This window comes from Vidua macroura, chromosome 6 (genome assembly GCF_024509145.1).
Source record: "Vidua macroura isolate BioBank_ID:100142 chromosome 6, ASM2450914v1, whole genome shotgun sequence".
Lineage (NCBI taxonomy): Eukaryota > Metazoa > Chordata > Aves > Passeriformes > Viduidae > Vidua > Vidua macroura.
Genome location: NC_071576.1, coordinates 6,449,377 through 6,463,505, shown reverse-complemented (window position 1 = coordinate 6,463,505; position 14,129 = coordinate 6,449,377). Strand labels below are relative to the sequence as shown.

The window sequence follows — 14,129 nt, the reverse complement described above, 5'->3', positions numbered from 1 at the left end:
AGGTTTCAATTTCCGTGCATCGCTTGTGCTCATTAATACCCCAAGTATGGCACAAAATACCCATGACAAGGAGCAGATGCAATGGGATTACAGTGCCCCTGTCGGTGCTGGAGCCTGAAAGAGCTGAGTTATAATCAGGTTTGGTTCCAGCTTGTCAGCTTACCTCTGACTCGAGGTTGTTAGCTCCACTTCAGACCTGAAGGAGGGCTTTGGGGCTTGGGAGCTGGTTTGTGGTTTCTAGCTTATCACTTCTCTGTTGCTAAGAAGTTCTCCAAGCTTTGACTTCAGCATTCCCCCTCTTGCCATCTCACCAGCTACAGCCCTGCAATGACAACTCTGCTCAGGCATTGCTGATGGTGATTTCATGGGACAAGATAATGCCGCATGTATTATACCAAAATGTATTCTTTCCTTCTTAAAACTGTGAATCTGTCACTCCAGCTGACTTCCTGAGAAATACATGGACATGTCTGTTCCTGACAGGGCAGAATGCTGGAGTTCAGCTCTGCAGTCCAGGGATGCATATGGGGAGTAGCCTCCTGGCTGAGCTGTCACAGAATTTCTTCTCTCACACAAACCTTTGTTAAGGAAAATTGGTTTCTCTGTAGGCCCTGGCATGGTGAATCATCCAGGTGGGAAAACTCATGGAACTCAAGTTGCCAGTAGAGATACCTGCTGTTTAGCTCAGTGTCAGGTACATGGACTTTGACATGGGGGCAGTGAGAAGGAACAGCATTCCTAAAGAAACATTAGATTTTACAGAAGGAAAGGAAATGCTGTTTGAGGGAATGTGTGGGCAGTACTGAGAGTGGATGAGGAGTCAAAAAAGGGTTGTGTCAATGTGGAGCATGCAGAGTAGAGTTCATTTCACTAAAAATTGGGTGATGATGTCCTGGGTAGTCACCAATCACCTTCATAGCCCATGAAGGATGGTTCCTCTGGGAGGAAATCACCTGGCACCTCTTTGGTGCCCAGTCTGGGATGGGAAAACCATCCCCTTTTGATTTCACAGAGTCCATGATCACGAACTTTTAAATACCTCACATACATCAGCTGAACTCCACCCCTCTCCTGCAGTTTCAGTCAATAACTGTTTTGGAAGCAGCCTGGCACTGCAGCCAGATGCGCTGAGACAGAGATTTCTTTGCAGAAATTCCGTGCTTTGTTCCTGGGCACAAAATAGATCATGCTACATTCAACACCAGGGACACAATCCAAGTCCTGTTACATAAAGATATTCAGGGGATTGTTTCAAACCTCCTATCTGCTGGAAGGATACGTGATTCCCTGTTGGGAATCACAGAAGCATTTGGCGGTGCGTTCACCCCTGAGGAAAATCGGTGCTGTCCAGGACGGTTCCACCAGGTGAGCAGAAAGCAATTGTTCAGGCAGTGAGGCTGGGCTGACAGTTGCACTGTGCTGCAGCAGCTTGTGCTGGAGTCATGTAACCTAAATGGAAAGAAAATCATTGTCTCCTTTAATTGATTTCTATAGAAATATATACTTAGAACTTTTTCTACGTAGTCATCACTCATAAGGTTTGACATTTAATTATAACTTAAATAAACTCCTTGGGGGTTTGTGCCTGAGAAAATGGCTGTTATCACTGTCAAAAATACATAGGTGGAAATGTTCTTGCACCAGATCTGCTCTTTGAAACACACATCCATGGATTTGGGTGCACACACCATGTGTTCCTGCTGTCCTGTCCCTCAGCCAGCACTTTGATGCAGTCCGCAGACTGCAAAATATTTAGATGTTCAAAAGGCTAATAAATTAATAACAGCACTGAGCACAAAAGGTTATTTCCACATGACAGGGAAGCGAAAGTCTTGTTGAAGTGGGAAAAAAATGTTTTCTCACTCCCAAATAGCATTTAGAGCCTGGCATGTTGAATGACCTCCTTAAGGCATCTGCTCAGCAAAAGTATTGCAGCATATAATGTTTTGTGCTCTGATATCTTTGCAGCATGTCTGACATCACTAATGCACACTCCAAGGCAGTATCAGGACTTTGAACCTTTTTTTTAATTCTTATTTTTAATCAAGAAAATTATTCTGAAAAGATATTCTTTAAAATCACAATGAGATTACATAGCTGCCTCTGAGGCTTGAGTAATAAAGCAGGGTTTGGGATAAGTCTTCAAAGAGTTAATTACTGCCTTCTAATGCTGGAAGAGAATATTAATAATATCTAATTCATTAAGTGCCTCTCAAGATTTCACACAGCTGGAGGGGGGCCTCTCTGCAAGCTTGAGCCGTGGAGCTTGGCCTGAGGAAGGGAGTCATGACTGATTTTTAGGAGGCTCTGTGGCATCCAGTTGTCAAGTGAGGACCCAGGGTGGAAATCTTGGGTCAAAAGGAACAACAGAAGGCAGGGGGTCTGCAAATGGTTGCAAAGTTTCGTTAGTAAATTACACACCTGGCATGGGAATTTTTTATGAATTAATCCCTGCTGTCCTTGTGTAAGCACACAGCAGTGGGTTTTGGATAAAAGAGTGGGGTGAAAGGGAGCAGAGAAAGAGAGAGATGAATGAAAGCAAGCAAACAAGCAAAAGAAGGGTGAGGAAGAGAGATCACCAGTCCTGGGTCCAGTTGTTCTAGTTGGAGTGTCCAGGGTTGTGGGGTGCACACATGCCCAGGCTTTGTGGAGGCACCTGTTTATAGATAGATTTTCCCATCCTGGAGATAAGTTTCTCATTTTCTATGCAAATCAGTTATTATGCACAGTCAGTTCTTCCAGACCTTCCTGGCATTGAGTTGGAAGGCTTTGAGGGTCTTGGGTGGTCTTGATCCCCTGCTGCTGTCCATGCCCATATCTCAACCTCATTCCTACACTTGTGCTGTGCTGTGTTGTTTTTATTTCCAGGAGCCAGAACAAGAATGTTTGTCCTGGAAAAGTGCTTCCCTACCTACCTCCATATGGCCCCTGCTCCAGCCACATTCTGGGTTTTTTTTTTCCTTTTCTCATCATTGCTTCCATTTGCTAATGTGCCACCTCTGCTGAACTGCGAGCCCAGCACAGCCTGTGCAAGCGCAGGGAAAAATCCAGATGAAACCTTGTCCCTCCTGAAATCACAGCTAAAATTCCTCTGTGCTTCTGTCCAGCAAAGATTTCAGCCACAGCTTTTAAGGCACACAGTCACATCCTGCTGCTCTCCACCGTGGCCAGAATGAGCTGTGTTAAAGGAATGAGTCAGGAGCAGCCGGGGAAGAGGACAATTGTTCCTGTCTGACCCCTGGTGCGTTTGCTCCTGGAAGGTGTGCTGAGAGTGAGCCGAGGAGATGTGAGGAGAGATGAGTGCCTTTAAGGCAGCGAAATCCCATTTGGGGAGCTCAGGTTTTTTTCCCTGTGATGCTCTTAAAGCCAGAGACAACACTGTGAGCAACTGAAGTTATCTAATACCTCCAACACACAGAATCTCTGGGGCTTTTTAGCAGGCGAGGCCATCAGACTGTGTTAACACACACGTCCTATTTTCCTTTTTTCCTTCAGATTAGAATAATTTCTTTTTAAATTGCCTTCCTCTTCTTGCTTGAGGTTTTAATGCATCACACATGGTTTCTTGACTGAATCACCCGTCAGTTCTGTGTCACGTGGTTCTTAGAAAAGCTTTATTTTAAGTTGAATTCTGCATTCACGTGTCCTAAAAGTGAAGGTTGTCCCAAGGTTCATTCACCATCCCTATTTTCATTTTCCAGACCCTCCCAATGGTGTGCTGTATTAGTGACAGTCCTGATGGAGAATGCCAGAGACAGAGAGCGTTGTTCAGCTATCAGCCCTTGCCCCTGAAGGTCACTTGTGTTCTGGTGACCCTGGGGACTTTCACACGTTTTGAGCTCTGAATTAAGCTACTCACAATTGCAGGAGCTTAGTTCAGAGCTGTTTGCACTTCACCAGCTGGTGCTTACACACAGTCCCCACCAGACCTGGGGAGTGACTTGCTTACATGGAAAGGGGTCAGAGCATTGTCCTTGTCTCAGGCCTTTTCTCTCCCTCTCTGGTCTTTAGTTGTTTGGGTTTTTTGTTTTTTTTTTTTTTCTTTTATATGAACATGTTGTCCCAAAAAAAAAGCCCTATAGCTGTAGTTTATCTTTAGTGACTGTTTAGTGTGAATACCAAGCAAGTAAGTTACACCCTCAAAAATAATTCTTGGCTTTATTTTGTTCATGTCTTAGCAGACTTTGCAGCTGCCATTATGCTTGGAAAGACTTTCACTTTGGAAAATTTTTGAAGATTTTTACTGTTTAGCTTTATTGCGTTCACTGCTCACTCCAGATATGTTAATACTCAATTGCAATATTTCCTAAAGGACAGTTCCACTGATTTATATCTAATACCACTTCTGATGGTGTCTACACTTGTAGACCAAATGTACTTGGGTGAGAAGAGCCCACTCCAAGCCATCAAATAAAGTGACCCTGTCCAAATTGTTGGTTGGTGGTCCTGGGCTGGAAATTTCTGGAGAAACTGCTCAGGGATCTGAGCAATCTGAGCAATCCACGCCCATGGGAGGAATTTATCAGTACAGATAATGCAGCAATTCCCTGTGTATTTGTAGCTGTGTGGTTACAGACAGCCCAGCAAAGGCCAACCTCCACCTTCTGCACGGAGAGCCCCACAGATCCTTCCAAGTGAGAATTACAGATCTGAGGCGAGAGTTTCTTCTGCAGCTCTTCCTTCCCATCTCCTGCTCCCCTGAGCAATTCCTTGTGTCTTTGCCCCTCTTCAGGGATGTGGGGATTTGAATTTAAGCCATTCAAAGCAAGGAAGTGAGTCCTTGGAAGACTGTGTGTGACTTTGCTAGGTAGAAGAGCAGCATAAAAATTGAGAGGGAGAACTGCAGCAGCTTCAAGTTCAGCCCCTGCTAGACAGCCTGGGACAGATGTGGGAGCAGAGTGAGCACTGCAGGAGCTGCTGTGGGTTTGCTGTCTCACTTCTGTAGCTGTGAGCTGGACTCTTTTCCCTGTGCCTCACTCCTTTCCCTCTCCTTTCTGCTACTTCATCTCCTGTGCACTCACCTCTTCTTCAGGTCATCTCTTCTGGGTGCTCTTCAGGTCGTACTGACCGTGGGAAATGAGGTGCTGTGGCACCTCTGAATCCCCTCCCTGGAGGAGCAGAGGGAGCACAGAGGTTTTCTCTTGCTTGGCTGTGGCTGCACTCGTGGCTGAGTGCAGAACTTGGTGCTAAGTGTGAAACTCTTGAATGCATCCAGGGCAACAAAGCTGGTGAAAGGGCTGGAAGGAGTTTGGGGAGCAGCTGAGCACTTTGGGCTTGTCTGGTGTGGAGAAAAGGAGGCTGAGGGGTGACCTCATTTCCCCCTGCAGCTGCTAGAGGAGGGGAGGGCAGAGAGAGAACTGCTGATCTCTTCTCCCTGGGGTCCAGTGGCAGGATGTGTGGAGATGGTTCAGAGCTGCTCCAGGAAAGGTTTACTGGAAATTAGGAAGCATTTATTTACTGAGAGGATGGTCAAACACTGGAATGGGCTTCCTAGAGAGATGGTCGATACCTTCAGCCTGTCAGAGTTTAAGAGGCATTTGGACATTGTCCTTAAGATCATGTTGTAACTTCTGATCAGCCCTGAAGTGGTCAGGCAATTGAATTAGATGATGATTCTGGATTCTCCTCTCCTCTCCTCTCCTCTCCTCTCCTCTCCTCTCCTCTCCTCTCCTCTCCTCTCCTCTCCCTCTCCCTCTCCCTCTCCCTCTCCCTCTCCCTCTCCCTCTCCCTCTCCCTCTCCTCTTCCTCTTCCTCTCCCAAAACCCAGGGCACTGAATATCCCGAGGGATCTTTGGGAGGTTTGGGGTACTGTGGACTCACAGCACAGTCTGGATTAGCACATTTTGCCCCCAGACTGCAGGCAGATGCAGAGATCAGCCAGTGCACTATCATCTTTAGCAGTGTTTCAGAGCCACATAAATCCCCCAGGCTACCAGCAGGCCAATATTCTATTCTGGATATAATCTCTGAGTTAAATACCTTCCTCAGACATCCTGACCATGCTTCTGTAGGAGCAAGAGACAAATCACCAGCTCTGTTAAAAGCAGGACTGAACCCAATTCTGATAATCTTTTGGCATTACAGAGGTACACTTATTTTTTTCCTGTACGTGTAACTTCTCTGCCTAAATTAAATCTAAATCAAAAGGTCATTTTATGTTGTTTGTCTGCTGGTCTTTATTGAGGAATGCAAGGCAATTAAGCAGACTTCTCATTCAAGGATCTTTGAACAGCATTGTCTGGCTGCAGAAAAAATCCTGTGTGCTGGTGTGATGCTTTCTGCACACAGAGACTCAGCAGCTGATACTAAAGGCACTCAGCTGATGTACCCCAGTGAAAGGTATGAGCAGCCCTTCCTCAGGCAGGCAGTGCAGTCTGGGTGATTTGTTTGTGTGTGGAAAGGTCATTAAAAAAGAATGTCAGGGCAGGTCCATGGGGAGACAAAAATGTGACTGGCGGTGTTAGAGTGAAGATCCAGATTGGTGATTATTTGCTATTGTGCTTTCTGTGAATTAATACTATTTTCTTGTTTAGAAAGCTCTCATAATTAAGATATTCTCCTTGCTTGACACAGAAAGCATTCTGCAGACTGTCTGCTAATACCAGTTCAAGGCACCATTGCTTGCACAGGACATGACTAATTAAAAAATAAATCAAAGGTTTGCTATTTTTAATCTTGTAAATATTAAAAAATAAACGTTTTGTGTTTACCTCCCCTCATTGATTAAAATTGATGCTTTTGATCTCCTCACACTGCAGAGGAAAGGGAGGGAATGTGCATGGTGCAGTGGGAAGGAATATTGCAATTTCATTTTTGATTTCCAGTTAAGGAAGTTTTTACCATCAGGCAGGATTCACACAGAAAGTGGGGATAGAGGTGTGTTGTGTTACCTCACACCACTCCAAGCAATTATTCCAGGGCTATGGATTTCTTCTTACAGGGGTGCTGAGTCTAATTGCTGTGTGGATCTATGAATTTTTTTTTCAACCTGATAACTTCAAGAAAATGGGGAGATGTTAAAAAACTGAGATGATTAATTCTGTCATTGTTTCCTGGAGCTAAACACCAGACATTTTAGCAACAGCACAGTATGACTTGAAGGTATAAAATGAGCTTCTACCCCAGACTTCTCATTCCCTAAACCTTACTTCTGCCAGACTGGGAATGCTGGTAGGAATGCACCCAAAGCCATGGCTGGGGAAAGAGAACTTCTTCCTGTTCATTGGGATCATATCAGTGGATTCCCATGGGCTCACAAGGCACAGGCAGAGCTTGAGCATTCATCCAAGTGGGAATTGTCTGGCTCTGCCCAAAATGGAATCCATTTTGACCCATCTAGAAATGGTCAGTGGCAGTTTCACAGCAGTTTTGCAATGGAGACAGCACTGATTTTATTTATTAGGTTTTTGCCTTGGCTTGAACAAAAAGGCTCCTCAAATAAATAAATAAATAAATAGCTTCTCAAATGCTAACTAAAACTCCCTGTGTAAGGCCTTTCTTTTCTGTGCAAATATAAATCCATGAATCTATTATTTTTCAGCTCACACTTTACAGATGCAATACCCAAACGTGCTGCTTCAGCACATAATAATCATTGCAGTCCTGCAAATCCTAGATTTACCTTGCTTTGAGTCGTATTTTGGGGCTGCTTTCTACAGAGCATGTAGGAAAGTATTAAATTGTAAACAAAGTGCAAGAGCTGCATAAATCCCACTAGTTTTAGTTAAAAATAAAACCCAGCCTGTCACTTCCAACTTGATGATGGCTGATTGAGTATGCCTTTTTTAATTGTCTGCCAGTGGCTGTGATTAGCAAGCTGGCTCAGTTTAGGTCCCATGCTAAGAAAGACTGGAGGAACAAATTCAGGAGATGCTTAAATATATTCCAGAGGTGGGCATAGCTGTCAGGAGGGACAGGGACGTTCTGGGAAGCACCTGAAATAAGCTGAGTCCCTTATTATTGCACTTCTGAGCAACTTACTGAAAGCTAAAAATATTCAGTGCATTTAGGAAGGAATATATATTATTAATTTGTTTTCTCCCCCATATTTTACTTCTCAGAGCTTACAGCCCTAGCTCTTAATTTGTTTCCCTTCCTGAAGATAACAAAACTATAAGATAGGTTTTAGTTGTAGGTTACTGTTAAAAAAAGGAACACTGTGAGCAGTTATGAAAGCCTCTTGATTCTCTTAACTCCTTAATTAAACTGTCAGTGATCTTTTGATATTTTGAACTTTGGGACCTCCTCTCTGACTTCTGGGGGAATATCAGATTTTTTTATTAGTACTCCACAAAGCTGTCTCAGCTGCCAAAAAGATTCTATATACTGTTTCCTGTATTAAATTTCAATCAGTCACTGTACCTGCAGAGCAGGGGGACTTTACCTCTCCGTGCTCTCTGAGTACATATCCCTTTGGAAGCAGTCCATTGTCCTCTTTTTTATTATGAACAGCACTCCTGTTACTTCAGGAACAGGAGCCTAAAACACTTCACACTCCCTTAAAAATGTGAAAATGGGGACCTAAGCAACCAGCAGATGATAGCAGCAAAGAACAGCCATTTCTAATCAGGATGTTTCTAACTGATCAGATGAAATGAAGCCTTTTTGTTATGAATAAATTTTCTTTTCCATTCATTCCCACTGCTTCCCTCTCAGTGTGCAGACATGCAGTTTTTCTTGTCCATGTCCCTGGCCTTAGAGCATCCTGTCATCTCCATAATTAATTTCTGAGTCTAACCTCACTATTTTCACCAATTCTGCCTTCCTTGACTCTGTGCCACTGTAGTGAATTTCCATGTCCATTGTTTGTCTGAGGTAAATCCATTTTTAAATGTGACAGTTGTTGGTCAGAGCAGCTCAATTATGAATGACCATCCTTCTCCCAGGCTGTATTGGCCATCCTGCCAAGGAAGGCTACACTAGAAATGTAAATGGATTAACTGAATCATGCATGTTTTTCATGTGTGAATAATTGTCTCTGTTCCCATTTAGTGAAGGACTCAGTCAACAACCTCAAGATGTTCTACAAAAGTACATGAATAATAATTTACAAACTCAGTGCAGCCATGCATTAATGTCCCAAACAGATGCCTGGCTGAGCTTGATGAACCATCAGCCATAACTTAAAGCGTTTGTTAGAAATCTCAGTAGCATGTGCCCCATGAAGAGCTTCCTGCCAGACCAGTTGGGCTCAAATTCAGTCCAACCTGTCAGGCAGCTGCTAATAGGGATGGTCAGGAATCTGCTAGGACAGAGACTGGGCTTGCAAAACCCCAACAGCCTTCTTTAGCCTTGCTGGCCTTCTTGAGGGCAAGATGCTCTGGCCCCATGGATCAGCCCTGACCCATGGGGGAACACAGAATTACAGAATCACAGAACAGTTTGGGTCACTTTGGCTTTAAAGATCATTTCCACACCTCCTGCCATGGGCAGGGACACCTTCCACTACAGCAGGTTGCTCTGAGCCCCATCCAGTAAGGCCTCGAACACTTCGAACATCCACAGCTTCTCTGGGCAACCACGTGCAAATCCTCCTCACAGGGAAGATTTCTTCCTTAAATTGGATCTAAACCTGCCCTCTGGCAGTATAAAGCCACTTCCCCTTGTCCTATTACTGCATGCCCTTGTCAAAAGTCCTTCTCCAGTTCTCTTGTAGCCCCTTTGGATACTGGAAGGGGCTCTCAGGTCTGTCTGCCTGGAGCCTTGTCCAGGCTGAACAAGCCCAGCTCTCTCTGCCTGTCATCATAGGTGAGGTGCTCCAGCACTCTGAGCACCTTCATGGTTTTAACATCCAACAGAGTTGCACATTTGTCCCCCAGCATCTAAGGCAAGTGGCAAACCCCCTGAGGAGAGTCAGCCTCCTGGACAAGGATTTCCTGGGAGAAGGTGACTGAAGAACTGCTGTCTTGTGTGGGAGGCTTGGGGTTAGCTGGATTTTTTGGACATAGAAAAAAAAAAAACCTCAAAGAGAAAAACAGGGAGATGCTTTAGCCAAAGTTTCTGAGCTCACAAGGAGCTCTGGGAGGCAAACACAGCATCTGAGATGGAAAATAACAGAGGTAGAGATCTGTACTTTTGTGTAGTGTCTTTTTACATCCCTGCAGCAGTGTTTATCCTGCACCAGCTGGTGTTTCATTAATTGTGTGTGCACAGGGAGTGGTAGAAAGCAATACAAACTGTGTGTAAACAGGGTGAAGCATGGCCAAAAATAGGGAAATAGAGAATCGTCGATATTATTGATTGCAAAGACCTGTTATTTGTGCAGGTACAGGGTTTTCTTCTAGCCCCAGACAGGAGGAAGAGATTGACTCCAGTTTTACATGAGGTAATTTCTGATCACTTTTAAAGCCAGGTTTTCCAGAGTATACAGTACTGAGGATTACAAACTAATTTGTTTAGGTCTGGAGCAATGAGATAAGCAAAGGCTGCAAAACCAGCAGGCTCAGCCCCTATGGAGCATCCTGTGTCAGTGCCTGAGTACATGGATGGGAATAAAAACACTGCAGGTGAGCTTTACAGAGATCCACAGCTGGCAAAGAGGAGATGGCTGCCATACAGATAGCAGGGAAGGTCACCAAGAAGTACGTGAGAAAAATGGAAGGAGCTTTCCCTGAGTGTGGATGAAGTGTGGAGACCCCATAGAATGATACCCACAAGCAGGATATGGTCAGATGGTTCAAACCCTTCAGAGCACAGCCTTAGCTCATTGCCATGAAAGCCCAGGGATTGATTTAATGCAGTCATTGTGCAAGTGGGAAGGAAATGGCTCTTCACCACACCATCTGTTCATGCCATCCCCATAACCCCACCAGCTAGCTCTCCTGTGCTGCCTCTTCCTCCTGCGGGTGCCCTTCAGAAATAAATGCAAGGCTCTGCAGAGTCACTGCTTGCCAAGTGCCTCAGTCACATCTCCTGAGCTGGGAAAACATGCAGTGGTCCCTTTGGGGGCAGGGAGAGCACTTCATCCCCGGGGGTGTGTGTCACATAGGCAGCCCCGTGGTGCTGTCCACGAGTGGCTCTGCCACAACTGTCATCAGCAACTCCATCTCTGCACAAGTGGCTTCAGGGAGCAGCACTCTGAATTTTCACATGGCTGAAGCTGTGTTTCCGTGCTGTGGTAGAGAGCTCACTGTAGCTCTCCTCCTGGCTTTCCCAGCTGTGAGTGCTTTCCCTTGACTCTGCACCAGAAAGGAAGAGCTCTTCGCTGGTGCACATTTAAGTAGGAGGAAACATTAGCAAAATCTTTGAAATGGGGTCTTTGCTCTCTAAAAATTAATTTAATTTGATCATGCCATAAATAGAAGGCCCCTGCTCTGCTAACAATTACAGATGACTCTAAAAAGCTGTCATACCTTCAGTCTCCTGAGCTGTAATTCCTGAGTCTCCTAAGCACCTTCAGTGGCAGAGCTATGCCAGCTACTTAAGGCTAAAGGGAGAAGTTTTAGGTGAAAGTAGCACATCCTCTTCATGGTATATTTCTTCTTGACAGCATACTCCTTAATGTTTGCATGCTTGTGTCTTGGGTCTTTTTTTTTTTTTCTCCCCAAGTGGTTCCTCCCCACTGAAGCAGTGACTGTCATCATATTAAAGGCAATTTCAGCGTATTCCATCAGCCAGCACTTCTTAATCACACACAGCCAACTAAGAGCTCCCAACTGGGAAAAGCTTTGCTCTTGCTGGGTGAGATGTTTCACTTGAAGAATCCCTGGGATACTTTTTAAGGTTATTTCACCAAGCTTTCTACAGTTAAATGAAGTAGATATTAAAAGTTTAAATAACCCTTTGGTCTTCTTTTCCTGTCAAATTTGGATTTCCCAATGGTTTAACTGAGTTATTTCACATCTATTGCGCAGTGGGCTGACCCTGTCTTTCAGAGGTGTTAATCCTTTCCAAGTCTTGATTTCAAATTAAAAGAATTGCCAGGTCACTCTGCCAGTGGATTTTGAGCTGTGTCTCTGAGTTGAGAAGTAGAGATGTTGTTGAATTGCCCCAGCACATTCTCCCTGGCAGCATCCCTGTGGCTTTGTTTGCAAGGCGTCCCATGGGTAAAGTGGGCACTGGGATATGGTCACTGGTCATTTGAACTTAGGTTTCATCCAAAAGATCTGTAGATAGGGAGTGAGTGTCTGAGATTGGTTTAGACAGCTTCAGTCTTCTCTGATATGGCAATAGGCTGTATAGGAAAGGGAATAACTGAGGGAATTTTGGCAGGATTGGCTGGCTGAGCGCAGAACCACGGTGCAGTGTGAGCTTCGGGCTTGAAAACAGAGAGAGATGAGAGCAGTTCTGAGTGCAGCCTAATCAGAGAATCACAGAATCCCAGGCTGGGTCAGGTTGGAAGGGACCTCAGTGGATCATCTGGTCCCACCTCCCTGCTCCAGCAGGGCCATCCTAGAGCACAGGGCACAAGATTGGAGTATCTCCAGTGAGGGAGACCCCACACCCTCTCTGGACAACCTGTTCCAGTGCTCAGTCACAGCATAGGAAAGAAGTTTTCCCTCGTGTTCATGTGGAACGCCTGTGCATCAGTTTCTGCCCATTTTCTCTTGCTTGGCACCACTGAGAATAGCCTGGCTTCGTCCTCATGGATCTGGCCTTTCTGCAGGGGGACACTGCTGTGGGACAGAAGGAGTCCTGGAGCCCTTCCACGTGGTGTGACATAGGCAGGCCCTCACTTTTAGCCCCAAAAGGTCAGGTCCTTGACTGGAATCTAGAAGCAAATGGGAAAGAAACAAATGATTGCCTATCCACCACTGTAAATCTGCTCTGGTCAGGAATACTGGAATGTTTTTCAGTTAGCTTGGGTCTGGAGTCAGTGACTCTCTCCACTAAATTGGTCTCTGTTGCTAGCCCTGGTTGAGGTGAGGAATATCTGACAGTGACTGAGCAGCATGTTTTACCTCCCTGTTGTGTAATACAAGGTGGTGTCTTGGCTCCTCTAGGTACAGAGGCTGCCCTTTGTCCCTTCTGTTTGGGTTTTTTAAATTCTTTCTTCATTTCTGACTTAGCACTTCCAAACAAAACTGATGGTGTTCTACATTGCATGGTAATGGAAATGCATTGTTTTAATTGAAGCTCCTGCTGTAAAAGCTTTTCAATAAATTAACAAAACCTTGAAAGTGATGAAGTCAACAGAGTAGCTGGGGGCACATTCCATATAGAACCAAGGTTTCTGAAAGCCAGGTAGAATGTTATTTTTTATTGGGCCAGTTGGATATAGCTGGGAAAAAAATCAAAAATCTTTCAGTTGCAAAATGCTTTTTCAGGTCTGAAGACTTCAGATTAAATTTCAGGCACTTTATAGTCTGCTACAGTAATATTTAAGTTAAAAAAGAAAGCCATAATGATTCCAATTTATTTAAATTTCCACTTAAAGCAGACAGCAGAGAGTAGTATATTTGGGGAACAATTTGCAATTCTTTTGCTGATGTATTACTTTGTAAATGGAGAGACTCTCTTAGGCATTTAGTGAGACCATTTAGTCTTCAGGCAAAAAGCAATAAGAGGCAAAAACACAGAGAAGAAAACACAGATTCTGCAAATCCTCTCTGCCCATGTTCTGAGTGGCTTTGTGCTGGGGATGTGCACAAGCAGGGCTGGCCAGAAGCCAAACATGAGGATTTTGATATTTTTCATTGGAATAAAAGCACAACCTTTGTCACTAAATAAACAGAAATGGTTCTGCCTCCCTCCTCACCCCTCTTACAACAAAAACTTGAGCAGCAGTAAGTTATCCTGGTCTGGATTTTATTTCAGCAATTAACTGCAATTAAAGGGGAGCCCTTTCAATTATTTCAAATCCAGAACTCTACATACCAGACAGGACAGTGGTGAAAAGCAAGATTGTTATTATACTAATGAGGTTTTTTTTGTTTTTATTTTTGTGGCTTTTTTTTCTTCTAAAAATATATGTTTAATCTTTTTGCAATATGGATTTTCCTACTATAGGGGCTTTAGGTTGGAAACCTTGGTTCCATCCCCTCAGCTTATCCACTAAACAGCTCAATGACCCTGGGCCAGTGATGCATGACCTCTCTGTGCCCTGCTGCTGGCCTCTGGCACAAATGGCAGCTACGTAAATCCAGCTTCCCCCAATACAGGGAAAGGGGAGTGCGGGATTAGTGCTGCAT

The 14,129-nt window shown here is 44.5% G+C and overlaps 1 protein-coding gene across 1 annotated transcript in view; it reads left to right on the top strand.

Moving 5' to 3' along the window:
- KCNH5 (potassium voltage-gated channel subfamily H member 5) overlaps nucleotides 1-14,129 on the top strand; it is a 148,591-nt gene that overhangs the window by 122,062 nt on the left and 12,400 nt on the right. The gene's annotated exons all lie outside the window — the stretch shown is intronic.